Below are 11,849 nucleotides of genomic sequence, written 5' to 3' on the forward strand. Positions count from 1 at the left end.
GGCAGTAGAGATCCCCTGGGGGGTGGCATAAAGGCACAGCTGTCATTGATTCACTTTGAGGACATCACTACAAAGGTGCAGAAGCTGGGGACCAAGCAGTGTCAAGCACGAGTTACAACTTGTCACAGGCCAGGGAGCAACCACCAGGCCCTCATGCTCACCAAACCCAGGGGGATGGACATCAGACAACTGAGCCCAGAAGCCTGCAAAAGACAGAAAACAGTTTCTTTGGTCTTAGCAGCAGATGGTTTCCTTTCAGATAAGACTTCCCAAGTGTCCTCAGCATCCTTTCCTCTCAGTTAACCTTTGAAGCAAGCCCCCTTCCCCTTCCCTGGCTGCACCAGGCTCCTGCCTGCTGTTCTCCCTCAAGGACTCTGTGGAAATGAGTCAGGCTTTGCAAGTTCTGGGCAGGGCACTGTGGTGAGAGAGCGGAGATCTTCTCCCTAAGAGGGAAGACTCCAAAAGCAAGAGTGACTTCTGCTGCCTGCCTGACTTAATTCCTTCTCATACATTTTTCTCTCCCCACTCACTCCCCTCCATCACCATTAGCACTGGGGTGCCCATGTTTACCCTTTCCAAGGACTGAAAAACAATCACATTTCCTCCAAGCTTCCCCAAAGCCAGATTCTCTCTCTTCCCTGCTCTCCCAGATCCTCTGTTGTGTTTGACTTTCAACAACCCTAAGTCTATTTGAACTGCACTTGCTGTGTATCGAAGTTTCTCTCTTCGTCTCACTACTCAGCCGTGGAGAGAGCTATGTTGGACTCACCCTGGTAGCTTCCAGGGTCCACCATACTGAAGCCATTTAGTCAGTGTTTGTGAAATTCATTAGATTAGGAGGGGAGAAGCCACACAGGGTGCACTTCCACAGTGAGGAAAGGCAGGTGTTCTCAAAACGAGTGTGTTTATATGAGCTGCCTGGATTTCATAACCCAGTGTTATTGCAGGGGGATTTAGGGATGTCTGGTCTGGCAAGAGCCGTTGCTATAAGCTTGACTATTCTCTGGCCAGACCTGCCAGCAGTTCACAGGAGCAGCTTCATGCTTTGACACGGACTGGTGGAATGATAGCATTGGCTCTTTGAAATAGCAAGAAAGTGTCTGGTTCTCTGGGGTCTCAATTTCTTCTTCTGCAAAGTGATGAGTATCACCGACGTGCTTTCTGACTGCTATGCAAACAGCAGTATATGTGGAATCTGTGGAACAGATAGGCACTTTTCAGTGTCTGGCACCAAATCAGCGTGTCACCAATTTGGTTACTAATTCACTCACTGGCCGAACATATTAATTAAGAAGAACATAGCTTAGAGGCCCTCAGCCTTCAAACAAGGCTGGATTTTGAGCTGCAGGTTGATAGATAGATAGATAGATAGATAGATAGATAGATAGATAGATAGATAGATAGATATAGAGATAGATAGCCTGGGGACCCACAAATCATACCAACCAGAGAAGCAGGTTGGCTAACTGTAGATTTTCACATCTCCTTCCTTTCCTTCAATTCCCATCATCCAACCTTGCCCCCAGCTCTGTAGCAGACCACACATCCTGTGGTCTCCCATTCCTCTAGGCCCCCATCTCCAGTGGAGATGGAGGATCACACAGATCTTCCCCTCCAACCTTCACCCTCCCTGTAAGCATTTGCAGGGAAAACCCCAGTCAGAGAAGCAAATAAGCCCGCTATGCAGGCAATCTAGCTTCAGATCTTCACTCTCCCTCTTCTCCAAGCACAGTCCTCTAGTATCACCCCCAGCTTTATAGAAGGTTACTGTGCAGGCTGGGTGATGGTGGTGCACACCTTTCATCCCAGCACTCAGGAGGCAGAGGCAGACAGATCTCTGTGATTTCTAGGTCAGACTGGTCTACAGAGCCAATTCTGGGACAGCCAGAGCTACACAGAAAGAAATCCTGCCTCAGTAAAACAAAAACAACACAAAACAAAAAAAACCTACTTGCTACAGCTTCTCTCATTCTCTCCCCAATTCTCAGGTCCTGGTGGAATACCCAGACAACTCCCTCATATGGACTCCTCAGCACCTCCACTTCTTTCCCATCCTCATTCCTAAGTACCAACTCCCAAGACCTAGAAACCCATTCAATCTGGAACCCTCAATAGCCACACTTGGCTGGATCCCAGAAGAATTTCTTGCCAGGAAACACACAGCCGCTATAGCCTCCTAAAATCCAGAAAGGGAACAGAAACCAAGGAACAAGACATCTGCCCAAAAAACAGTAAGGGTAATACCAGGTATTGGCAACTAGAATTACAGCCATTACAAACCCCAGATGCCTAGATGCTGGCACAAAAATAATCAACAATATCCAGGACAATATGTCTCCACTAGAGCGCAGCAACTCTACTGTAGTAAACCCTGAGAAATGCAGCATAAGTGAAGCATAAAGCAAGGAACTTTAAAACGCATTTATGAGTATGATTGAAGTTCTTAAAGAGGAAATTAATGAATCAATCCCTTAAAGAAATCTATGAAAACATGGACAGTGGAAACAAATGAATAAAACAGTTCAAAACCTGAAAGTGAAAAGAAATTCAAAACAGAAAATCAAAACTTAGAGAAATCAGGAAATTAAAAAGTCAGAAACTTTAACAGAACCTCCAGGGTAAGCCTCACCAACAGAATACAAGAGATAGAAGAGAAAATCTCTGGTATTGAAAACAGGACAGAAGAAATAGATACCTGAGTCAAAGAAAATCTTAAATCTAAAAAATAATTCCTGGTGCAAAACATCCTGGAAATCTGGGACACTATGAAAAGAACAAATCTAAGAAAAATAGGAATATGATGGGGGAAGTCCTGTACATTTGTTAATAAAGCACTGTTGGCCAATAGGAATTTAGATGGGTGGGACTAGGAGTCCAGGAGGATTCTGGGAAGGAGAAACACAAGAGAGTTCGAGATGTAACGCCATGGGGTAGGAGCCCGGAACTATTCTCCGGTAAGAGACATACTTAGATTAACAATTATGGGGTAATTACTTAAGTCAGAGCTAGCCAGTAAGAAACAAGCAAGGTCAACAGCTTCATAATTAATATAGCTTCCTGTGTGTTTATTTGGGACTGATGCGGCTCTAGAACCAGGCTGGCAGAAAGGCTCCTCTCAAAGAAAAAGAGTGAATTTCCACGCAAAATAACAAAAGATTTAAAGGAATTTTAGAAACAGAAGAACAGAGAGAAGCACAGATTTTTGGTAGCAGCATTTTCTCAGGTGGGCTCTGTTTTGCTATCCACAAGCCGAGATTCACATGGCTCGCTTACCGGAGTCTTCCTGACTCGGCATAAAAAGAAAAAAAACAAAAACAAAACAGCAGCAAGGTTGTTTTAAGAGAATCTGCTAACGATTAAAAGGTGTGTACGTACAGCTGGAAGTGACAGCTTTTGCTGGATGTCAGCATGGACTGAGGCGGTAAGCTGGAATCACGCTTACGCCCGCCATCTTGGAAACAGCCGCAGTTTTACAGATAAGACACGTGGCCAGAAAAACGTAAAGATTTACAGTAAAGTCAGACTTGGATGAACAAAACCTCTAAAGGTTTACAGTGTGTTTAAAAATATACATGAGATTGAGAGAGAAAATGAAACGGCAAAGTGGTAAATAAATACAAAAGCTGGTGTTGTGGTGGAGCACACTGGTAGGATTTACTCCAGAGGCAGAGGCAGGCAGATTTCCAAAGTGAAATCCTGTCTCAAAGAAAAATAAATAAAAGTAAAATAAATAAAGTAATAATAGATAAATAAATAAGCCACGTAAAGATGGAAAATACACAGAGAGTCTGGATACTGTATGCTATTATGTTTTTCAGTTTTAAAATTGCTCAGGAAGGAACAGCTACTAAAGTACACTTGATTATAAATGCTGCTGAATTAATCCAACTTATATCTTTTAAAAATGCCTTCACTTCAAAATTTAAGTATAAGGATATAGTTACTTGGAAAAGGAGTTTTTATTTATGTTTCTACAGAAAATGAAAAGCTGAGGATTCCTTCCAGGCTTCTGTGGTTTGACGAAACAAGACCCCTGGAAGCAGTGGACCAGGTGTTCCAACAATCGAAACAGCTAAGATGATGCAGTCTTACAGACCCCGAAAATAAGGACTTATACAGGTTTCTGAGTTTTGTCATGATCCCCATGGTATAAACAGCGCCCCCTTCCAGCATGAAGCAGTTTGGAATGAGCGACGTCCTAATTCCCATCTTGTTTATAAATCTTTGTTTTCATTTAAATGGGATTGTTTATAATTGGCTAGTGATCACAGCCAATCTTTTTTAATGGCAAAAAAGGGAATTATGGTATGGGTATTGTTTTTCATTTATTGACACAAATTCAAGGTCAATTTTGTGATGTGTATATTTCTCCTCTTGATTAAGTATTGTGTTTATACTTATCTTTTAAAATGTAATGCATAATTGAATGCAGACTATAGATAGTTACTTATAATAGAATTTATAGTTAGGTAAGTTAGGTTTTCTAGATATATAGAGATGTATTTAAGATAGACAATCTTCAAATCTTTCAAAGGCCTTCAGAAAATGGCATTTAAAATGGTTTAGGGTTTTTCTTGACAATGAGAAATGTCTGCTCTTGGCAGCACCAATTATGTCTGAGAGGAAGATGGGCATCGAAGAAACTCATTATGGAGTTTGCTTTCAACATGGCAAGATTAGCCATTTAGGCAAGAAACTGCTCTTGCCTAGACTGTTTGACTGTTGCTGTATAAACTGAACATGCAGGGCCCACAGGAAAGTGACTGCTAAACTCAGTCTTACAGGTTCCTGCTTCATGAAAGAGTCTACGAGACTTTCTGCAGGACACAGAAAAATGACTGACCCACTGCTGATGCAGATGGACAGTTTGAAATTTCCTGCTTTGCTGAGAAGTGTTCCAGACACATTGTGGCCTATGGGCTGAAGATGGATGCCCCAACGTTACAGAGGAACTTCGGGTGACTGTCCAGGCAGTAAGATATCTCTGTCAATCCTAGTGTTTATATATTATCCTTCTGTGGTCTTTGATGGAGTTGAAGATAGATAGTTATAATTATAGTTTTCCTTAGTTATGATAAAAGATACATATAGAACTTTGGACTCATAAGGATGGGATGGATGATATTTTCTTTAAATCTTGCTAAAATATTGTAACTATGTTCTTATTTGATAACTGTTCTGTTATATATAATTTGACTATGTTAAAGTTAAGACCTTTCTTTTTGTTTAAACAGAAAAGAGGAGATGATGGGGGAAGTCCTGTACATTTGTTAATAAAGCACTGTTGGCCAATAGGAATCTAGATGGGTGGGTCTAGGAGTCCAGGAGGATTCTGGGAAGGAGAAACACAAGAGAGTTCGAGATGTAACGCCATGGGGTAGGAGCCCGGAACTATTCTCCGGTAAGAGACATACTTAGATTAACAATTATGGGGTAATTACTTAAGTCAGAGCTAGCCAGTAAGAAACAAGCAAGGTCAACAGCTTCATAATTAATATAGCTTCCTGTGTGTTTATTTGGGACTGATGCGGCTCTAGAACCAGGCTGGCAGGAAAGATTCTCACAGGAAAAAGCTTCTCATTACAGGAATAGGTGAAAGAGAAGAAACCCAGATCAAAATCATGGAAGAAAATCTCCCTAACCAAAAGAAGGAGTTACTTCTCAAGGTGAAAGAAGCATACAGAAAACCAAATAGACTAGACAAGAAAAGAAATTCCCTCAGCACGTAATAAAACACTAAGCATACAGAAAAAGGAAAGAATAATAAAAGCTGCAAGGGAAAATGATGAAGTAACATATAAAGGAGAACTATTAGGATAATACCTGATGTCTCAATGGAAATTCTAAAATCCAGAAGGACCTGGATGGATATTCTACAAACTCTAAGAGACCAGAGATGCCAGCCCAGATTACTATATCCAGAAAATCTTCTCAATCATCATAGATGGAGAAAATTAGCAGTATCTATAAACAAATACAACCTTACAGAAGGTTCTAGAAGTAAAACTTCAATATGAAGAGGTTAACCATACCAAGAAATCACACAAATAAATTATCCCAGACCAGCAAATCACAAACACACACACACACACACACACACACACACACACACCACCTCCACCACCACCACCACCACCACCAACAACAACAACACACCAAAAATAAAATATCAAGAATCAACAAACTCTGCTTACTAATAGCTCTCAATGTCAATGGTCTCAATGCCTCAAGATAAAGACACAGACTACGAGAATGGATGTAAAACCATGGTCCATCTGTCTTCTGCTGCATCCAAAAAACACACCCTAGCATCAAAGATAGATTATCACCTCAAGCTTTAAAAAAGTGTGAGAAGATATTCTAAGCAAATGCACATAAGAAAACAAGCTGGTATAGCCTTTTAATACCTGACAAAGGAGGCTTGAACCAAAACTAATCAGGAGAGATAGGGAAAGAAATCTATATACCCATCAAAGGAAAAATCCACTAAGAGAACATTGCAATTCTTAACATGTATGCACAAAACACAAGGGCAGTTCATAAAAGAAGCACCACTACAGCTTAAATCACATATTGACCTTCACACATTGATAGTGGGAGACTTCAATACCCTACTCTCATTAATAGGTCATCCAGACACAAATTAAAGCAAGAAATGCAAAGCTAACTACTTTTATAAACCAAATGAACCTAACATATCTACAGAACATTTCACCCAAACCAAAAGAATATACCTACTTCTCAGCGCCTCATGAAACTCCAAAATTGACTGAATTAAATGCAAATCTCGACAAATAAAAAGAAAATGAAATAACACTGCATCCTATCTGACTACCAGGGATTAAAGCTGGATCTCAACAAAAGAAAGAACAGGAAGCTTAATCATGGAAACCAGGAAGAGTAGAGGGAGAGGAAACTGTAATCAAGATAGACTATATGCAAAAAAATCTTTTTTCAATAAGAGAAAAAAGAAATGTCTATGTATTAATGAAGCTATAAAATGAGTATGGGACCTGATCTAACCTGGCTTCTCTGGCACCCAAGAGTGTAGAAAATAATCTTTTGAACTTTGACTACACAGGATAGTGGCCATGGTTCCTGCTACTATCCCCATGGGGTTAGTGAGGGAAATAAACCATACAATGTTGTTGACCCTTAAAAAATATGAACATCTAACACCGCTCTGTCCTCAGATCCCATTGAGCAAGCCAGGAATAAGGATTAGCTTTTGTTTTTACTCTTATATAGACTGAGTCTGCTAGACTCTAAGTGCCTTGGAGCCAACAACAGTGACAGTTTTATACTCAAATTCTTAATATAGTGTCTGGCAAGCGTGGGGGGGGGGTGGAACTAGTGAGTAAAAAAAAGAAACAAGGGAATTATTGGACTGTCAATTCTTTTCATCTGAGAACTGGAAAGGTTGTGAAGATCAGTAATGCTGATCCTGTGCTATTGGCATGCACCGATTTCTAGTCAGATGTGGTGACCAGGGCAGGGCAGGAAGTGTTTCCGCTGTTGAATCTGTGAACAAAAATATCGTGAACAAAAATAATTCAGCATCTTTCTCAATCTACTTAGTATCTCTGGGCAGTAATTGTGGATTGGGAGAAATTCCATGCTCTTCTTTTCTTAAATGTTGACCAACAAGCTTATGATCTTGAATTCGTAGTAATAATTAGTATTGATTAACTTGATTTGCAAACTTGGGCACATTGCTGCAGGGTTGGGATTCTGAAGATCCTATTGTTACTGACTGAGAACAATCAGAATCCATAACCACCATGAGATACTTCTGGATCAAAGAGCCAGGCAGACTTCTGATGCTGCCCAAACAATGGCTCAAGGAGTAGAAAGGAAAGAGAAAGAGACCACACTTTCATGTGCTAGCCATATGCACGGACTTTGTATTTGCGTGGCAGTAATCTAAGATGCCTGCCAACTAAACATCCCAAGATTTTTTGTTTTTGTTTTTGTTTTTGAGTCCAGCCTTTATCTGATCATCTGAACAATGAAATGTGAGCAGCATTCTGAAGAACCAGCATTCCATCTTACACACTCACCCTCTGCTGCGGCAATGAACCATATGGCGGTGCCTCCTCCTTCAGCCTGCAGTCCAGAGAGACGATGATCTGGACCAGAGTCCTCAACTGATTCCACCTGAAAATGTGTTATGGAGAAATCAGTTCCATGGCTTAAGGCACTGAGACCTATAGCCATTTAGGCTACAGTATAGCATTTACTAACCCAAAAGATAGAAAGTGTTAAGCCTTTAATGCTCCTTTTTTTTTTCTTTTTGCCTATGAGGTTGGTATTGGAAGACAATTCTTCAGGACTCTCATGCATCCTATAAGTCTTGCAAGCAAGACACCAGCTACCTTTGTTTCAGAGTATCTTCTTAGGGACATCGATAGAGCTAACAGCCTGGAAAATAGGATAAGTGGCTTCTTCCAGAGGAAATGCTAAGCACACTTACTGGCCGTTTTAAACCCAGGTGGTCTATGCTTGGCGTCTCCTCATTTAATACAGCTCATTGTGTGTGCTGAAATCCCTCTTGGCTATTTGCAAGGGAAATATATATAAATACGGGGATGTCCATACTCTGCTTTGCAATGAGTAATAAAGTCCTTGTATATGCCCCAAAACTCGCATGTCTTCTGCCAGCATCTTTGAAATTGTACAAGCAAAAAATTTATGATTGGTGGTTGGTAAATCTTGAACTTACCTGTTAGCACTGATGAAACTGAGCCTCAGAGAGAGAATTGCTCCAAGTGAATCTATTAATAATTAATCAATTTCATTTACCCTATTGCTTGCCATGGATAAAAAGCCAAAGCATCGCTTATCTAATCGTTTATTGCTGAATCCATTTTTTCTTTTATTCTGTTGGTGTTTATCAACTACTTTACTTCAAGCACTATGCTAAACTGATGTTTTCTAGGGTTCTTTACAAATATCACCATGGAGTTTCCCCCAACATAACCAATTTGGATTCATAAAGTGAGCTATTTAAGATTATTTTAATCTTGGCAGAAATTATACTTACTTTTAATGACTTTTATCCAATAAATAGATACCTTGTAGTATAGCAGAGTGTCAGATTTTATATAAATTAATATCCAGCACACACTTTGGCTATTGGTACAGTAGTGGATCTGGAAGCGTGGACAATTCAGGAGCAAACATAAAATCTATGCAGAATTAACAGTATTTGTAGTCTTAAAAGCTACTCGCTTCTCAGACACCCACAGCTAAACACTGAGCTGAACTCCTGGAATCCTGTTGCAGAGAGGGAAGAGTGATGAGTAAAGGGGTCAAGACCAGGCTGGAAAACCCCAAACAAACAGCTGACCTGAACAAGGGGAGCTCATGGACACCAGACTGATAGCTGGGAAACCAGCATAGGACTGTTCCAGACCCCCTGCACCAGGATGTTTGTTAGGAGGCCTGGGCAATCTATGGGGCCTCTGGTAGTGGATCAGTATTTATCCCTAGTATACAAATCGACTTTGGGAGTCCATTCCACATAGAACAATACTGTATCAGCCTAGACACAAGGGGGAGGGCTTAGGCCCTGCTCCAAATGATATGACAGACTTTGAAGATGCCCCATGGAAGGCCTCACCCTCCCTGGGGAACAGAAAGGGGGTAAGATAGGGGGCTGGTGGGGGGCAGGGGAGAAGGGGAGAGAGAGGGAACTGGGATTGACATGTAAAACAAGTTTGTTTCTAATTTAAATTTTTAAAAAAGGAAAAAAAAAAAAGACCAGGCTGTAGGCAAGCCTGTAGGGCATTTTCTTAATTGATGATTGGTAGGGGAGGGCCCAGCCCATTGTGGGTGGGACACCTCTGGCCAGGTGGTCCTGGGTTCTATAAGAAAACAGGCTGAAGCTGGGCATTGGTGGTGCACACCTTTAATCACAGCACTCAGGAGGCAGAGGCAGGCAGATGTCTGTGAGTTCGAGGCCAGCCTGGTCTACAGAGTGAGTTCCAGGACAGCCTCCAAAACAATACAGTGAAAACCTGTCTCAAAAAACCAAAAAAAAAAAAAAAAAAAAAAAAAAAGAAAAGAAAAAGAAAAAGAAAAAAGAAAAAAAAAGAAAGCAGGCTGAGCAAGCCTTAGGGAATAAGCCAGTAAGCTTTCCATGGCCTCTGAATTGGCTCCTGCCTCCAGGTACCTGCCCTATTTGAGTTCCTGTCCTGACTTCCTCTGATGATGAACAATAACGTGGAAGCCAGATAAATTCTTCTCTCTCTCTCTCTTAAAAGAAAGAAAGAAAGAAAGAAAGAAATAAAGAAAGAAAGAAAGAAAAGCTACTCGTTTCATACAAAGAGTACTGAGACCTAAGCAGAGACATCACACGATTTTTCTCTGACTTTTCCTAGGGACTTCCACTAATAAAATGAAACAAGAGGCTAAGCATAGCTAAACTGCAACAGGGGTGTGTACTTTCCCCCTCTGCAAAAGTCTGCTCACCTGGGGCCCCAAGAAATCCAAGCCAGAGTCTCCTAGCAGCCCGCCTGGAAGTCCTCACTCCCAGCTCGGTGGAGCCGGCTTGGGTTGGAATGAACAAGGTTGAACTCTTGACTCTGCTTCTAATTGACTACTTCCATGACTCTGGGGTAGGTAGTTTTGACCTTTCTGAGGCCTTATCTTCTCTGCCATAAACTTTGCCATCCTGTTTTATAAAATTCTCAAGAGGATTAACAAATAAGACCCCGCAGGTAAAGGACACTACCTAGCACATAGTAGGCTTTCAATAGTAGTTGCAACTTCCCTTATCACTGTCATCATGTTACTTTGGCTGAATAAAATGAGCATCTCTTTAAACAAAAAGAAAATTAGAGATTAGGTGCAGAGCCACTGGCTGGAAGCCAACCAGGGAAGATAAAGCTTTATAATTGCCTCTCCTGGGAAAAGCAATAAATCCAGGCAGCTGTGCTGCTCCCACACTTGAACAGCCAGAGGAGAGCTGTGTCTGAGGACTTCTGTCTTGGAACAAATGAGCGCCTACCACGTACAAAGCGCTCCGTGCCTGGGATGATAGACACAGGTGGGCAGCTTCTGTTCTGCCCTCTGGGAATGTGTCATCTGTATAGACTAGACAAAGGGAGAGTTAGACAACCAAGGAAGTCATTTAATACGGAGCAAGCTGGATCAGGGAAAGAATATGCATCACATGGCCGTCGAGGGTGAGATTCCAGTGTGACAAGGGGAGGCCTATCACAGGCCTCATAGGGATAGAAGGGCATCAGGAATAAGAATGGATAGAAAAGCTTCAGTAGAGAGACCCAGGGAAACAACAAAGAAAGTAATGAGTATAGCAAGGGGTAGGTTCATTGAGAGAGCAGCAAGTAAGGCAATTTGGTTGCAATTAGGGTGGTATAACCAGTGTCTACACTATAGATGGCCATAGTGTAGCTTAATGTGCTTACCAGTGGGAACAGAAACCTCTGAACAATAAGGAGGAAGGTTATGCTGGCAGTCACAAGGATGACAGGCTGGAGAAAGAGGTTGGAACCAGAAGGTCAAGTAGGTGACTATGCTTTATGTGGTGCGCGCAGAATGGAAGCCTAACAGATCAGGGAGCTGTTCTCCACATCCCGTGCTTTAATGTAGTGCTATTGTCAGCTGTGGGTGAGGGAGAATGATTCTTTTTGAGGAGATAGAGATAGAGAGAGAGAGAGAGAGAGAGAGAGAGAGAGAGAGAGAGAGAGAGAGAGAGAGAGAGAGAGGTGGTTAAGATGTGGACATGTTAGGGAGATATGGAGGCAGTTAGGAGAGGGAAATGAGGGTTTGAATATGATCATACATATATATAATTTCTCAAGAGTCAAGAAAGATTATAATTG

The 11,849-nt window shown here is 41.5% G+C and overlaps 1 long non-coding RNA gene across 2 annotated transcripts; it reads right to left on the reverse strand.

Moving 5' to 3' along the window:
- Window positions 1-947: 947 nt before the first annotated feature.
- On the reverse strand, window positions 948-11,534 carry LOC121138750. Of its 2 annotated transcripts, none has more exons than XR_005875609.1 (3): window positions 11,433-11,534; window positions 8,061-8,157; window positions 948-1,195 (listed from the first exon to the last, which is right to left on the reverse strand). It is a non-coding gene; the product is annotated as an uncharacterized LOC121138750 (long non-coding RNA). The 2 variants fall into 2 exon arrangements; XR_005875611.1 differs by lacking the exon at window positions 948-1,195 and adding an exon at window positions 7,382-7,521.
- Window positions 11,535-11,849: the final 315 nt, after the last annotated feature.

This window comes from Mesocricetus auratus, unplaced genomic scaffold, assembly GCF_017639785.1.
Source record: "Mesocricetus auratus isolate SY011 unplaced genomic scaffold, BCM_Maur_2.0 Super-Scaffold_2245, whole genome shotgun sequence".
Taxonomy (NCBI): Eukaryota; Metazoa; Chordata; class Mammalia; order Rodentia; family Cricetidae; genus Mesocricetus; species Mesocricetus auratus.